We start from the raw sequence: 17676 nt of genomic DNA, 5'->3' as shown, positions 1-17676 counted from the left end.
TGATAGAATTACAGTGTATAACGTGGTGACACAGCCAGATGACCTGTAGAAATGACCAAGCTGAAGTCAGTTTTGGACGCAGGTTAATTCAGCAGCAGTTTCCTTCTATGTTCGGATTTTCACATTTGCAAAAAAAAAACTAATTTATCGATTTTCTCTCAAGGTATTTTTATATTCTGTATAATATTTTCTGCATCACTGATGATCCCTTTTCCATAGTGAGAATCTAAAGATTATACTGTTTGTAAAGTGATTTTGATAATTAAATCCAGTCGCTGAGCAAGTAACTGTAGTGTTTTCACTGCTGGATCATAAACAGTTTGTTCCTACTGGTCTGAGAGATCAAGAACAATAACATCTTAAAAGAAAAACTGCACATAAAATATTCAATAACAACTTTGATTGAATGACATTTTCTTGCAACAATATTTTGCTGCAAGTATCAGAAAACAATAGTGAGTTGGATATATGCTTAAGTCAACATCTGTATGAAGATGGGAATTTCCTTCTTCCTTCAACTATTACAGACTGTGTTAGAGAAAATATTTACTTCTCTGTTTCTGTTTCATTGCTTTTTCAGATGACTGTCTAAATAGGCTTCTGAGTTGATATCACAGTTTTTATGATGATGAACCAGTAAAGAAATCAAGCTACAGAATTGTTGTTTACTAAAATTCAGCAGAAATGTGTCACCATAGCAAGAGCTTGAAGTTTTTAACTGCACCTTATTATTAGGTTCAAGCTGAGGGTTATTGTGGTGGCGCAGTGGGTTGGAGCAGGTTCTGCTCTCCAGTGGGTTTGGGGTTTGAGTCCTGCTTGGGGTACCTTGTGATGGACTGGTGTCCTGTTCTGGGTGTGTCCTCTCCTCCTTCCAGCTTCATGCCCTGTGTTGTTGGGTTAGGCTCTGGCTCCCTGTGACCCCGAATGGGACAAGCGATTCAGACAATGTGTGTGTGTTACTGTCATGTCATTATACACAAATGTACATCAGACACAAGAATTTTACTTGCACAGTTTCAGATGTAATATATGTAGAAAAACACTTTAGCTGTTTTACATTCACTGTGTCACTTACTATGATTTTTACACCTGTGTGTCTCGAACCAGTTCATAGTAATTGTTGTGGCCTTTGTCTCCAAATTGATTGGACATCCCTGGTTTATGAATTTTAGAAGATTCCAGAAATGTGTGTTTTAGGTGAACTGCTGACTATAAACTGACCTTAGTTCTTAATGTCATTTGTGTGCTCATCACATGCAAGTTGTAAAAATGTGGTTTTCATCAGAGGCCAATGAACACCAGCTGTGTTCCATACAGTGTTTGAGCACAAAGTACAGCAGTCACTATTTCTATGTGGGAATGAACAAGTGTGGACCTGATCCTGGAGAACAGTCTTGGTCTTATGACGAGGTTTCTTTTTCATGATCCGGTTTGCTGAAATTCCCCTGTACTCACTCACACACACACACACGCACACACACACACACACACACACACACACACACACACATATACACATTGTCTGAAACCACCTGTCTCAAGTGGGGTCATGGTGAGCCGGAGCCTAACCCAGCAAAGCAGTGTGTGAGGCTGGAGGGGGAGGGGACACACACAGGACGGGACGCCAGTCCATCATAAGGCACCCCAAGCAGGACTCGAACCCCAGACCCACCGAGGAGCGGGACCCGGCCAAACCTACTGCACGACCACACCCTGTCCTCTTGTCATACTGTATTATATAAATCATAATGATATATAAACAGTTAACATGCATTAATGCTACGGTTCTGTGTTGTGCTTTTAGGTTTTTTTTTCTCGAATATCACACAGTTTTTAAGTGTGAAAGTGTTTATGTTCAAACTCTTTTTTTATAGATCAGTTCAAAGTGTCTTTCAGTGTTAGAGACACTGCTTTAAAGTCCCCTTGGACAAAGACTTCAGCTAAATATGGAATGATTTATACCACTGTAGTGTCTCAAAATATAAATTTGTTGTATAGAATGACACAGAAATATAAATATACTGAGACAGTAATAGAAAATATTTGGTTTTGAGAAAAACTGCTCAAGGGGCAGTGCGGTGGCATAGTGGGTTTGACTGAGTCCTGCTTTCCGGTGGGTCTGGGGTTTGAGTCCTGCTTAGGGTGCCTTGCGACGGATTGGCATCCTGTCCTGGGTGTGTCTCCTCCCCCTCCGGCCTTAGGCCCTGTGTTGCTGGGTTAGGCTCCAGCTCCCCATGACCCTGCATGGGACAAGTGGTTTCAGATAATGTGTGTGTGTGAAACTGTTCAGTTTATATTTATGATGCAACAGGGTTCATTAACATATATATAACGGTAAATTATATTGCTGGCATGAACAAAACACAGTTAGAACAATTTTTATGCAATGAAAAATCTGATATATTAAAATCTTTTGCTCCAAGTGTGTCAGACATGGTTAAAGTGTAAGAAGATATTATGACAACATGTAAACACTCACAAACATATTTATGTGCAGTGTGTGTGACTGTACTGTTTCGTGACACGAACTTCATTGCATAATTTCATTAATCTTAGTTCACTGATTAATTACAATATTTACTTTTACATCTACAGGTGAGCTCCAAGAACAACACGGTACGTAAAACAGCTGTATAAAAGTGATGACTGGAAATGTTTCGATTTCATATCTTTCAGATAAATATCAAAAATAATTTCCTGTCTCGCTCGCTGATAAAACTGTTTGCTTTAATTGTGTGAATGAATACATTTTATGAAAAAATGTTTCTGGATAGAGGGGGCGGGGTGGTGCAGTGGGTTGGACCACAGTCCTGCTCTGCGGTGGGTCTGGGGTTCGAGTCCCGCTGGGGGTGCCTCGCGACAGACTGGCGTCCCGTCCTGGGTGTGTCCCCTCCCCCTCCGGCCTTACTCCCTGTGTTGCCGGGTAGGCTCCGGTTCCCCCGCGACCCCGTGTGGAACAAGCGGTTCTGAAAATGTGTGCGTGTGTGTGTGTGTGTGTGTGTGTGTGTGTGTTTCTGGATATTAATGACTGACAGAATTACAGTGTATAACGTGGTACCACAGCCAGATGACCTGTAGAAATTACCATGTTGAAGTCAGTGTTGGATGCAGGTTAATTAAGCAGCACTTTCCTTCTTTGTCAGGATTTCACTTCTCAAAGAAAAAGTTTATTGATTTCATCTTTTTTTTCTCTCATTTATTCATTGCATAATTTCATCAATTTTAGTTCTAACTAACTAATTAGAATATTTGCTCTCATCTACAGGTCAGCTCAAAAGACAGCATGGTAAGTAATACAGTTGTATGAAAGTGATGTATGAAAATGTTAAAATATCACCATTATATTGTCTCAAAACATGAACCTACTCTATAGCATGACAGTTTCTGTTTGTGCCTTTGTGTCTGTGTGTGTGTTTATGCAAATATGAAACTATAACAGCAAAACGCACCTTTCAAAAGCAAAATTGTCACACAATGTGAGAAAAAAACATATCAGAAATACGGGAAAAAGATGCAAAAATCATTTTGAATTGACAAATACACACACACAGGGTCACGGAGCCTAACCCGGCAACTCAGGGCATAAGGCTGGAGGGGACACACCCAGGACGGGACGCCAGTCTGTCACAAGGCACCCCAAGCGGGATTTGAACCCCAGACCCACCAGAAAGCAGGACCCGGTCCAACCCACTGCGCCACCGCACCCGCTTGGATAGGTATAGAAACAATGTGAGAAAAAAGCATGTCAGAAATATGGGGAAAAAATGTAAAAATAATTTTGAATTGACAAATACACACACTTTCAGAACCGCTTGTCCCATACAGGGTCACAGGGAACCAGAGCAAAACCCGGCAACACAGGGCGTAAGGCCAGCGGGGGAAGGGGACACACCCAGGACGGGACACCAGTCCCTCGCAAGGCGACCCAAGTGGGACTTGAACCCCAAACCCACCGGAGAGCGGGACTGCGGTCCAACCCAGTGCGCCACAGCACCCCCTCAATTGACAAATAATTTTTTGAAAAATAATAGATTCCTTTTTAATTTGGGTTGGAGATAAGGAAGGAGCTTTTCTGAGTCATAATGTGAAGAAAATATTGGGCTTAGAATAAAACAGTTCAGTTACTCTCAACACAACAGCTGAATAACAAAGATCACTGTAAGGGTAAATGGTTCATGATTATATATTTCATCAGTCCATAAAACAGGCATAATGTCTCTGTTTAAAATGGATTAGTAAAAATACTACACACACACACACACACACACACACACACACATTTTCTGAACTGCTTGTCCCATACGGGGTCGCAGGGAACCGGAGCCTAACCCGGCAACACAGGGCGTAGGGCCGGAGGGGGAGGGGACACAATACCACTGTAACAATATTGTGTTTGGTAAGTAAAACAAGGTAAACAGTACATGTATTGAGAGAGAAATGTATCATCACCTCCTGTACAGCTGTAGTTACTGTTAGTAGAACAGAGATGGTACTACTGTACCTGCAGAAACTGAAGAGCATCACATACTGTTCATACTGTATTTTACTGTGTTTGTACTTTAACAAGGAGTCACAAAAAGTCCGTAATATAACAGTTTATGGAGTCCATCCTGAGTAAAGTGACTGTGAAAGGTTTGTTTCTGTCACAGTCAGAGCCCAATAACTATACACTGTACCTGTAAATTAAACTGATTTTGTATTTTATATTTCATTTTAGTGTATTTAAAAAAAAAAAAGTTTTTAAGGAGTCACATGAAATTAATTATTTCAGTGGCCTAATGTCCTTCTAGTAAACATGTTTGTAAGAGCTGGTAAGTAGAGTGGAGCTGAATTGATCCCACAGAACTGAATTTGGTTCTTCTTGTATGAGACTCTGCCCTGTAAAAATGGACACGAAAGACACTGAGACAAGTCCAGTCTGACTGCAGTATCTGATTCCATGTGTCTCATTTTTATTTCTCTCTCTACAGAACTTCTGAAGGCACAAAGATACGCAGGTGAGTTTCTTCTGCTTCTTCTCCCCATTGCAGCTCTTCTCTGTAGGAGACACAATAATGACTGATTGGCTGCATTGAATCTGGACTCTCATTTGTCACACGATTGACTGACAGACACAGGATATGAGCACATTTATTGACCTTCCTTTCCACAAAACATATGAGTGATGAGAACAAGTGACTGTTTCTCACAAGAGTTCACTTCAATCCACACTGAGCTCCTGGTGAGAAGGAGATGTTAGAGCTACGAGTGAAAGACAAACAGAAACGGAACTCAGTCTTTATGTATCCGGTGCTGTTGGTCCTTCTGCTCTCATTGTTTCCTCCTCAACATTATAAATCCAAATGAAATCAAATGCACTAAAAAGTCCATAAATATAAAAATATTCTAGAAGGTTCCTTTAGCAAACACACACTTCACCACAGAGACATTTTCCACAGAAAAGTTTCATTGTTTTCCACACACTGATCTTCCCCTCTTACTGTGAGCAAAAGAGAAAATATATTTTAAGGACACAAAGTGTCAGATGTGACTCCACAACCTTTGCATCTTGGACTAGTTTATTTATTCAGCATTTGAAAGACAAACTGGAGTGTTGAGAGCAGTTTGGTGTGACCAGAGCAGATTATATAATTATCATAATAATCATTTTTTACTTCATTTTTGACTTAAGTCATTTTATTGTGTTCATTAATATTAAGTCAAAACAAGTTTTAAAACATAAATGCTCTTGCACTATTTTCTCAAAGGTAACATGTTACAATTTCTTTCAAAACATCCAAAGCACCTGTTACCTGAGTTAATATTAATACCTAAAAATTCTATTCATATTAATTCCTAAAATAAATATAATGCATAAAAATTCACTCATTCTCGCTAACCGCTTGTTCTCATCGCTGCCACAGACACACACAGCTCTGCTGCCGTAATAATATCACGTTTCCATCCATCTATTGTCTAAACCGCTCAGTCCTTCTAGGGTCGCGGTGGCAAGAAGGAGAGCAATATCATGTTCAGATATCATATAACGTTTAAAAGTGTTATTTTTTTGTCACATTTTGAAATATAATAATTGACCACCTCTCTGTCCTCCGCAGTTGATGTGACTCTGGACCCTGATACAGCACATCCTGAACTCATCCTGTCTGAGGACAGGAAACAAGTGAGACATGGAGTCATATGGCAGGATCTCCCTGACAACCCAGAGAGGTTTACATACCGGAAAAGTGTCCTGGGAATAGAGGGTTTTACTTCAGGGAGACATTACTGGGAGGTGCAAGTTGGGGACAAGAATTACTGGACTTTAGGAGTGGCCTGGGAGTCCATCAGCAGGAAGGAATATTTTCCACTGAACACTAGTGGTGGTCTCTGGGCTCTCAATCTGTCCAGGGGGAATAAGTACTTGGCTTTCACTGACCCCCCTGTGTCCCTCAACCTGAGTGTGAAGCCCCAGAAGGTGGGGGTGCATGTGGACTATGAGGAGGGTCAGGTCTCCTTTTACAGTGTGGAGGACAAGTCTCATCTCTACACTTTCTCTGGATATAAATTCACTGAGAAACTGTATCCATATTTCAGCCCCTGTACCAATGATGATGGTACAAACTCAACCCCATTGATCATATCTCCTGTCAGTGACACAGACTGAAGAAACAGACTTTCATTTTTAATGTTCAGGTCATGATGCCACATTTGATTAATGTCCCTTCTCTCCTTCAATCAGTGTTTGTAATTTCTCCATCTAAACATGCCTTTTGTACATTGTGTTGATTTTAAATAAATATTGTTTAACAGCAATTATGTGTTTTAAAGTTCAATCATGTCGAAGTAAACAGAATCACGTCATCATGCAAAATTTAATAATTTCCTAACTGATATCAACATTAAAATTAATGAGTCTCTTCAATATATTTACATTTATTCATTTATCAGACACTTTTCTCCAAAGCGACGTTCATCTCATAGAAAATGTGTCCATTACATTAACAGAGAGACATAATAATGCAGACACGTACTGACTGAGTAGCTGCAGATTCCGAAAATCAAGGATTCCTGATCACCTTCCAATCAGAGCGGATCGCGACGCGGAATCGGTGGGAAAATTGCGCCGCGGCAGGACAACATGCTTCTACATCAACGAAAGGTGGTGTACAGATGTAACAGCGTTGAAGAAGATGTGCTGTCCCGACCTAGAAGCGCTCTTCATCAACTGCAAGCCTTTCTACTCGCCGCGGGAGTTTTCCTCGTTCATCCTCGTAAGTGTTTACATTCCACCGCAAGCGTGTGTGAACGCAGCGCTGCAACAGCTGGGCGACCAGATCACTGACACAGAGCAACAACACCCGGACTCTGTTATTATCATTCTCGGGGACTTTAATAAAGCAAATCTCTCCCGTGAACTGCCAAAATACGGACAGCATATTACATGTCCCACCAGAGACAGTAAGATACTGGACCACTGCTACACCACAGTAAAGGATGCATATCACTCTGTCCCACGGGCAGCTTTGGGGCTCTCTGATCACTGCCTGATAGAGGGGGTGCGGTGGCGCAGTGGGTTGGACCACAGTTCTGCTCTCCGGTGGGTCTGGGGTTCGAGTCCCGCTTGGGGTGCCTTGCGACGGACTGGCGTCCCGTCCTGGGTGTGTCCCCTTCCCCCTCCTCCTTACGCCCTGAGTTGCTGGGTTAGGCTCCGTGACCCCGTATGGGACGAGCGGTTCTGAAAATGTGTGTGTGTGTGTGTGTGTGTGATCACTGCCTGGTTCATCTTATACCGACCTACAGGCAGAAACTGAAATCAGCTAAACCTGTAATAAGGACTCTTAAAAGATGGACTGAGGAAGCAGAGCAGGACTTACAAGCCTGCTTCGAGTGTACGGATTGGAGTGTTTTTGAGGCTGCTGCTACCGATCTGGATGAGCTCACAGACTCTGTAACATCATATGTCAGTTTCTGTGAGGATATGTGCATCCCTACTAGGACTCGTTTAACATTCAACAATGACAAACCGTGGTTCACTGCAAAACTCAGACAGCTTCGTCAGGCCAAAGAAGATGCCTACAGGAATGGGGACAGAGTCTTGTATAAACAGGCCAAAAACACACTGGCAAAGGAGATCAGAGTGGCTAAGAGAAACTACTCTGGAAAGCTGAAGAAACAGTTTTCAGCCAACGATCCTGCATCACTGTGGAAAGGCCTGAAAGACATCACAAATTACAAGACATCATCTCCCAGCACCGTGTCAACTCGATAATTGGCCAACAATTTGAATGAGTTCTATTGCAGGTTTGAAAAACACTGTCTCACACCCCACACCCATTCAGACCCTCTCTCCACACATCAATTAACACCTCCAGTAACCCCCACCTTCCCTCCTCCTGTACCTTTGATCTGTGAAGAGGAGGTGTGTCGGGTCTTCGTCAAACAGAAGACAAGGAAAGCACCAGGCCCAGACGGCGTCTCACCGGCCTGCCTAAAAACGTGCTGACCAGCTGGCCCCTATCTTCACAAAGATCTTCAACAGATCACTGGAGATGTGCAAAGTTTATTCCTGCTTCAAATGCTCCACCATCATCCCCATCCCGAAGAAACCAAAAATCACAGGACTTAATGACTACAGACCTGTCGTCCTAACGTCTGTGGTCATGAAGTCACTTGAAAAACTGGTGTTGGACTACCTGAAAGACATCACTGGACCCTTGCTGGACCCCCTGCAGTTTGCTTACCGAGCAAACAGGTCTGTGGATGATGCAGTCAACATGGGACTGCACTACATCCTGCAACATCTTGCAGATGACACCACACTCATTGGCCTCATCCGGGTGGAGATGATCGTAGACTTCAGGAGAAACACCTCAGCATTATTCCCACTCACCATCATGAACAGCACTGTGGCAACAGTCGAGTCATTCAGGTTCCTGGGCACTACCATCTCACAGGACCTGAAGTGGGAGCCCCACATAGACTCCATTGTGAAAAAGGCCCAGCAGAGGTTGTACTTCCTTCGCCAGCTGAGTAAGTTCAACCTGCCACAGGAGCTACTGATGCAATTCTACTCCGCAGTCATCGAGTCCGTCCTCTGCACCTCTATAACTGTCTGGTTCAGCTCAGCTACAAAATCAGGCATGAGAAGATTACAGCAGATAGTTCGGACTGCTGGAAGAATCATCGGCACATCCCCCCCAGCTCTCCAAGAACTGCACTCGTCCAGAGTCAGTAAAAGGGCTAGCAAAATCATTCTAGACCCCTCGCATCCAGGCCACTTCCTCTTCGAACCCTTGCCATCTGGCCGGCGCTACAGAGCACTGAGCACCAGGACAGCCAGGCATAAGAAAAGTTTCTTTCCTCAGGCCATCTACCTCATGAACACCTAAATCTCACCCCTAGAGAGTAAACCATGCAATATATAATGCTATTTATATTTATATTTATAACTATTTATCACATCATATCTCTTACTCACACTCCCTTGCATTTGTATCTAGTGACTATTTTTGTATATTGGGTACTTTATATTTTTAAATATTTTTTATCCCTTGCTCACATACTCTTATCTTCTCACCTGTCTTGTCACTGTCATTCTGTCTGTGCTGTGGTAGTTCCTGTCACCAAGACAAATTCCTTGTATGTGCGAACATACTTGGCAATAAAGCTTGTTCTGATTCTGATACTTTTGGCTTCCAGTGGATCTGCTGCGATATCCGCTACTTGGACGTGTCCATCCTAGGGAAGTTTGCAGTGGTGATGGCTGATCCCCCATGGGACATTCACATGGAGCTGCCCTACGGGACTCTGACTGATGACGAGATGAGGAAGCTCAACATTCCAATCCTACAAGATGATGGATTCCTTTTCCTGTGGGTGACTGGCAGGTATGTACTTCATTTTAGCTATTCGAATAAATATTCAGTTGTGTAATGGTGTAACACTGATATTATAAAGCTGTCCAATAATGAAATAAAAATATCTGTGAACTTCAGATTCAGGTAGTTGTCATGTATTTGTGTCCAGCATGAGATCCATGGTCAACTGAAGGCATAACAGTGACTAAATCCTGGACTGCAAATTGTGTTTATTTTTTCTGTCTCAGAGCTATGGAGCTGGGAAGGGAGTGCCTCAGCTTGTGGGGGTAAGAGTTTCTACATTCACATCAGGGAGTTCCTGAATGTGTAGAATTTTTTGGATATATGCACTTTGAATGTAGTCTTTACACATGTGTATATGTTGTTTTTTTTAAAAAAAAAAAAACATTAATGAAACACTCTCTACTGCTCCTCCTCGTTTTCAGATATGAGCGTGTTGATGAGATAATCTGGGTGAAAACAAATCAGCTGCAAAGAATAATTCGTACTGGGAGGACTGGGCACTGGCTGAATCACAGCAAGGAGCACTGTCTGGTCTATGTGTTTCTCTTTGTCTCTGTGTGCGTGTGTGTGTGTGAGATAAAGACAAACCGGGACAACACGTTCATCTCCAAAACTGGAATTTACATTCCCATACCAATGATATCACTGAACAGGCAGCTCTCACTTGGTTAGCACTTCATAATACCTGTTGTGCAGGTTTTATTATACTTTTTTGTGTTCTGATTGAGCACTTTGTTCCATGTTTGTGTTTGGCAACAGGATAGAAAAAGTATTCATAACTGTGTTGTTTATAAAAACAGTAGCTCAGTGTGTGTTGTGACCAGCTCTATTGTTTCCTTCCCAGGTGGGAGTCAAGGGGAACCCTCAAGGTTTCAACAGGAAGCTTGACTGTGATGTAATAGTGGCAGAGGTCAGGGGTTCTGTTTATGCTCGGAATATTTGATATGTAATTAGTCTATTGTGAAGAGTCTAATGACCTGTAATTCATTTGTTCCAGGCACACTGTGCTTTTATAACATTTTTAATGTTAATTACGTATGTAACTCACATCGTTAGTTTCTAATCCAAGATTCTATTTCAATCTGACATAGAAATTTTAGAAAGAAAGCAGAAAGCAGTGATGTCTAAAAAGCAGTTATCAGAAGGAGACCCATAACTTCAGCTACCTCACCATCCCTCCCAGGTGCATTCCACCAGCCTCGGGAACAAGGAAGATTGAGCTGTTTGGCCGCCCTCACAATCTGCAGCCCAACTGGTGAGGAACTCGTGTACATCAGTCAGTCAGTTTGTTTTGCTTTGCTTTTCATGGAGAGGGTTTCAGTGGTCTGGAGCCTATCCCAGAATCATGTGCGCCAGGAAATGGATGGGATGCCAGTCCATCGCAGAATAGCCACTCATACACACACTACGGGAAATTTAGAGCCACTGGCTAAAGTGAAGCTCATGTTTTTGCACTGTGGCTTCAATGCATCATCATTAATAGTGCTCTGCTGGGACCTTTTTTTCCCATTTCAGCTGTGTCAACTGAGCTCTGTATACTACCAGTAAACATTTTTCTGTCATATTTAAGTACTTTACTTATATTTGACTATATGCGTTAACAGCTCGTGTTTTTTTTTTATTTTAAATTCCTTTATTGGCTCCAATTAGAACAACAGTAACACTTTACGAATACACAATTCAACATTTGCAAACAAAACAACCATAACACCAACACACAACTCAATATACTTGAAAAACAAGGCCATATCAACAAAGTTCAATAATGAGTAAAAAAAACAAACAAACATTAAACATCAGTTCAAACATCAGATACCAATCATGACAGCTTTGCTTGAATTCATTACAGTCATCACCCAACAGCCAAAAATTCCACAACTCATACATTCAAAAACACAATTACACAGTATCAATAATCCAAAAAAAAATCAGACTCCAGTGTAAAGTACTCATGATTTTCAGTATCTGTGATCAATGTCATATATTAAAATCACATTAGATATAAACAAAATTAAATAAAACAATAAATAATTATCAACAAACTACAACATTCTAAGAACGTGTTTGTCAGTGCCATGGCCAAGAGGTACGGTTTGGACCCAATTGCGGGTAGGTTTATTTCCGTAACAATCACAGCAGCAGACGAAATCTGTGGTCAGAGACAGGCATGGGTTTTTCAAGGAGCAAGGCGATACACAGAACACAGTTAAACAAGTAGAGGTCGAAAGCCAGGAGAAACAGGAACAAAGACCTGGGAACTGGGAGCTGAATGCTGAATGCTGAATGCTGAATGCTGAATGCTGAATGCTGAATTCTGAATTCTGAATTCTGAATTCACAAGCCAAGCAGGTAGGTGTTGTAAAACTCCACACCTGATACCCAGATGGCACTGCCTTTATACCTGGCCAGGCTGATCAGTACCAGGTGCTGTCATTGCACTTGTGGGCGTGAGCATAACAGTGTTAAACATCAACAAATATTATTCAATAAAATCCTACTGAAACAAAATATTAAACAGTCTTCCCAGGCAATAGTCCACCTTCTACCAAGCCCCCAGGTGGGACCCCTCACTGGAACCTGAAAAAACTGAACCTAGGAGGGGACCCCACCTGGGACAAATGAATAATCAACACACCTGAATGATCTAGTCCAACTGGGTATTTTAGTGGGGTGCCCATCAAAACAGGTATCCCCAGTGTAGTTCCAGGGACTGATCCAGCCTCCTTCCTTCGTCTCTTCTTCCTCCTATTAATCCACAAAAAGTTCAAGGTCGAGACCTCCTGACCAGAAGAGCAAGAATCCTCTTTGGCCGGAGGCACTACAGTAATGCTAACTGATTGGGACTCGCCAGCACTGGCTGCCTGCAAAACCGTCTCTTGCCTCAGTCTCCACCACCGTTCCCGTCTGACCCCCAGGGCAGCATGGTCTACGCTGGGGGCAACTGCGGAAGAGGTGACCCTCTCTTCTGCATCGCGAACAGCGGTGAGGATCTATGCAGTTCCTAGCCAGGTGGCCGATCTCCAAACATTGTCAGCACATCATGTCCATACAGTTCTCCTCTGTGTGTCTCCGACCCCAACACAGATGACAGGAGCGAGGCTGCTCTTGATAAAACAGGTAGCCTGTACTGCTGCAAATGTCGAAGATGCGGATCATCACAATCCTGCGGTTGTTCCTACAAAGTGGTTCAAAGGAGTAGGGGCGCAAGGTGGCATGACTAACGTTCTCCCTACACATATTCAAGTCTTACAGTATTCCCCCTTGGTCAGCAGCATGAGATTGAAGAACGATGACGGTCCATTGTGTTGGATGCAGACCACATCGTTAACAGTGAGGCCCAAGAGTCCTAAGACAACCTCCTGAATGAAAACAACTCACTTGAGAAATTTTCTGTCATCCTCCTGGTTCCTCCAACAGAAGCAAAGAGTATTCTTCAGGATAGTCTGCATCCCCAGAACCATCATCCTTGCCATGGAAGTCATTGTTTTTTCAAATCCTCAGAGCTGTTGACATGGGAGGGAGAGCTGGATTAACTAAGAAAACTACTAAAAATAAAAACTCCACGTCACCCTACAGGGACGGCGGACAAGCCACCTGAAACCCTGGAAACCCTTCAAATTAGGCTCCATGGGCTACCCAAAAATAAAATAAACTCCTACCAGGAAGCAAAGCTTTGCCCCAAGAAAACCACACACAGTCCTGTATTAGGCTCCACTCTGCCCCTGGCGGAATCACTGGTACTACACTTTGATCTCAGCCAAAAGGCCGAGAAGTGATTCTATTCTGTTCCTCAGAATTTTAAAAGTGAAAGTAAATCTTGTGAAATAACGGAACACAGAGTGACACAAACAGGTATGTTTCTCTCTGTTAATGTATCACTGTTTAATTTAATTAATTACACTTAGAAAAGTTTATATTCACTTAATATTGCCATGAGTAACTGTACAGTGCTTCACAGATTTTATACCTCAACACCAGTTTTCTCGCTGTATGCCGGTGTTCCAATAAATGTTCATCATGCACACTGAAGTGTGTCTTTCCTCGCCTGTGTTTTAGTGACTGTACAGAAATAACCCATTGCATGTTAGTTTATTATAATATTCACTTTATGTCAAGGCCAAGTCTTGTTTCCTCATTTCTTTAAAGTTGTAATCCCCTAGTTTTATTTAAGCAGACCACCTCATTGCCTCCAACTAAGTCATACTTTAAATTTTTTTACATATGATAGGTTCGGAATCAGAATCAGAACAAGCTTTATTGCCAAGTATGTTCACACATACAAGGAATTTGTCTTGGTGACAGGAACTTCCACAACACAAACAGAATGACAGTGACAAGGCAGACGAGAAGATAGAATATGTGAATAAGGGGTAAAAAATATTTAAAAATATAAAGTACCCAATATACAAAAATAGTCACTAGATACAAATGCAAGGGAGTGTGAGTAGGAGATATGATGTGATAAATAGTTATAAATACAAATATAAATAGCGTTGTGTATTGCACTGGTTTACTCTCTAGGGGGGATTTAGCTGTTCATGAGGAAGACGGTCTGAGGAAAGAAACTTTTCTTGTGCCTGGCTGTCCTGGTGCTCAGTGCTCTGTAGCACTGGCCAGATGGCAAAGGTTCAAAAAGGAAGTGGCCTGGATGTGAAGGGTCTAGAATTGTGTTGTGGTGGAAATATATGATTAGTACAGCAACAATTAGCATTACTAACTTTCATAACCAGTTTGTAATTTTAAAGTCTAAAAGTTTTTCCTTGAAAAAGAAGTTTTAAAGCTTTCAAGGTTAAAAAGTTTTCAGTTTTAAAGTTTCTCCTCAAAAATTTTAAGTGGTCACATCTGCAAAAATGCTGAACACACACACACACACACACACACACACACACACACACACACACACACACACACACACACACACATTTTCTGAACCACTTGTCCCATATGGGGTCACGGGGAACCGGAGCCCACCCGGCAACACAGGGCATAAGGCCGGAGGGGGACACACCCAGGACGGGACGCCAGTCCGTCTCAAGGCACCCCAAGCAGGACTCGAACCCCAGACCTACTGGAGAGCAGGACCCAGTCTAACCCACAGCGTCACCGCACCCCCCATGCTGAATACACTTTGTGATAAAAAATAATATGGTTGTCATTCGGAGGAGAACAAACAGGGTAGGGAGGACCCAATTGCAGGATCGTTCACTGAAGGCCAAGGGGATAGACTTGTTCTCGTTGCTTGGGATAAGCAAATCGTTGGTCAATTGGCAATCGGTGTGAAAGCAAAGATCTGTGGATGAGGTTGAGAAATGAGGCAAATAGCCAGGAGTCAGGGACAAAGGGGAACAGGACATGGACTGTGGTGAGTGCTATAAGCACAGAGGGGAGGGTTGTCTCAATGTGAGATTGTGTAACTGGGAAGTGGTTTAATAGTGGTTTTAAAAAGCCAATGTTCCAATTGAAATCAAGTGCTTAACTGGAGCCAGATGCTGCTAGTTGAGGTGTGGGCATTGTTGTGACACTGGTAAACATGGTTACCCCATCATACCCAATTTTTACTGATTTTTTTCTTCTCCCTTTTGTGCTTTTCCGACATTTGCATTTCACATGTTCTGTACAATTTTGTGCACTGTACAATTAAAAGTGCAGAATTTACAGTTGATATGTTTTTCATCTTTGTGTTGAACTTGTTTAGTTTATAAGACCATCATTCACATTGAAAATTAATCACACACACTGGGTCAGATTTAACAGCAGAAATTATTTTCATTTAATTTGCTATCCAAGGCTGGCAAAAAAAAAAAAAACCCCAAGAAAAACCACTAAAACAAAGTTTGCACTGTAAATTTAATTAAAGTACAGTACACTTTAAACAGTTAATTAAAGTACAATACACACAGATATACAAAGGGTGGTATCTATTGTGACTTAGACATTTACCTGCAAGCACTCTAATAATGCAGACAATAGTTAAGACACAATTACTGTATCACTGTGTCAGTGTCTTCAGGGACATTAAAACAAGGAAGAAGTGGTTTATGGAAGAGAACTGGGAGCCTGTCAGACCCTAGTGATCATGTTTTGTGGAATTTTCTGGAGTTATTTAGCTGACTACTTTATCCAAAGCAGCTTATTTTCCTTTATTGCTTTGTACAACATGTTACTGTTGCTGGAGTAACTCAGGGTGATTAACTTTATCTAGGGTGATATAAGCAGGAATGCCACTCAAAATAAGAAACTTTAGATTAGAATCCCCAAATCTAATTATACACCATACAGTCGTATGTATACCGTAGTACAGTGTAGCAGTTATGAAGGTAGTGCTGACAGTCTTGTTCTCCTCTTCGTAAAGATTTGATGATATTCAAATAAAAGTATTGTAATGACCACACGTTACTGTTTTAGAAGGGAGTGTGTGTTTAATGTAAATAGTTGCATTATGGGAAATAATGTTAAATGTCTGTGTAACCACCGGGGGCACTTAAGGAGAAAATAATGGGGTGGCTGTGTCTGGCAGTGTCTGGAAAAGGAGTCAGGGGGTGCTAAGCAGGCTGGGAAGGCTGGGAAGGCTGGGAAGGCTGGGAAGGCTGGGAAGGCTGGGAAGGCTGGGAAGGCTGGCTTTAAGTGCATGTCCCAGAAGAAACAGCCTTCAGACTGAGAGCATTAGTTCTCAGGTGCTGGTGTTCAAATAAGTTGTTTGTTACAAGTGCTGTCTCCATGTTCCTCTTCATCCTATCCCAATCTATTGCACTGTGTGCGCTACAGTATTTCAGTTCAAACTTATTGAGTCAAAAACTTCACTTTTTATAATATTTTCTTTATAAAAATGAGAGTGGTCACCATGTGGTTCATACATTGATGTTTAGAAAATTAATTATCTTCATTCTGCTCAGACATCAGTGATGTGGACAGGATCCTGCTGTGTTTGTATTGTATTCAGAGCTGAGTGAGAAAATAGAGTAATTTGGATCTACAGTTTGTTAAACTGAAAGTATTTCAGTTACTGAAAGTGTTTTCTTTGTTTTTGATGTAAAATAACCTTTAAAATGTTTTTTTAATGCAAATATTGTATATGGACAGTAGTCAAAATTAACTTTTCTGTGCTTTTTACATTTACTTTTTTTTGTATATATCTTGACAGACTTGAATTCTGCTTTGACACCTGGAACTAAAATGTGAAATACTGTGTGGCCTGGAAAACACAATATATGAAGGATAATAAAAGAATCAGATAACACCTGGCAAGATTCTGGAAACTAGACTAGTAGAACACTGAGCTTCAGTATAAAGCACCTTCACAAAGCACAATAGTTACTCCAGTAAATCAGCCAGGTAAGCATTAGTAATTATTTGTGTTGTCACGCTGATGTCTTCAGACAACCAACCAACCAACCAACCACCCACCCACTGTCAGAACCGCTTGTCCCTTACGGGGTCATGGGGAACCGGAGCCTACCCGGCAACACAAGGCGTAAGGCTGGAGGGGGAAGGGGACACACCCAGGACGGGACACCGGTACGCCAGTCCGCCGCAAGGCACCCCAAGCGGGACTTGAACCCTAGACCCACTGGACAGTAGGACTGCAGTCCAACCCACTGCGCCACCGCACCCCCTGTTGACAACCAACCAGCTATGACAAATGTTTTTGTATTAAAACACTCCATCCAAATTCAGATCCTGTATTACTCAAAAAATGTTCTTCTTCTTCTTATTATTATTATTATTATTTTTATTTTTTTATAGAGCGCTCTTCTCACGCAGTGACACAGAGTGCTTTAACACAGGCATACAGCAAGAAAAATTGATACAAACAAAG

The 17676-nt window shown here is 41.9% G+C and overlaps 1 protein-coding gene and 1 long non-coding RNA gene across 2 annotated transcripts in view; both read left to right on the top strand.

Annotated features, from left to right (window-relative positions):
* The window catches only part of LOC114911911 (butyrophilin subfamily 1 member A1-like), a 170400-nt gene that overhangs the window by 55425 nt on the left and 97299 nt on the right, over positions 1 to 17676 (top strand). The window lies entirely within an intron of this gene.
* LOC108926951 (uncharacterized) lies at positions 10597 to 13564 on the top strand. Its single transcript, XR_001965514.1, has 3 exons — positions 10597 to 10770; positions 11044 to 11115; positions 12624 to 13564. It is a non-coding gene; the product is annotated as an uncharacterized LOC108926951 (long non-coding RNA).

This window comes from Scleropages formosus, chromosome 11 (genome assembly GCF_900964775.1).
Source record: "Scleropages formosus chromosome 11, fSclFor1.1, whole genome shotgun sequence".
Taxonomy (NCBI): Eukaryota; Metazoa; Chordata; class Actinopteri; order Osteoglossiformes; family Osteoglossidae; genus Scleropages; species Scleropages formosus.
This window is presented reverse-complemented; position numbering and strand designations above follow the sequence as displayed.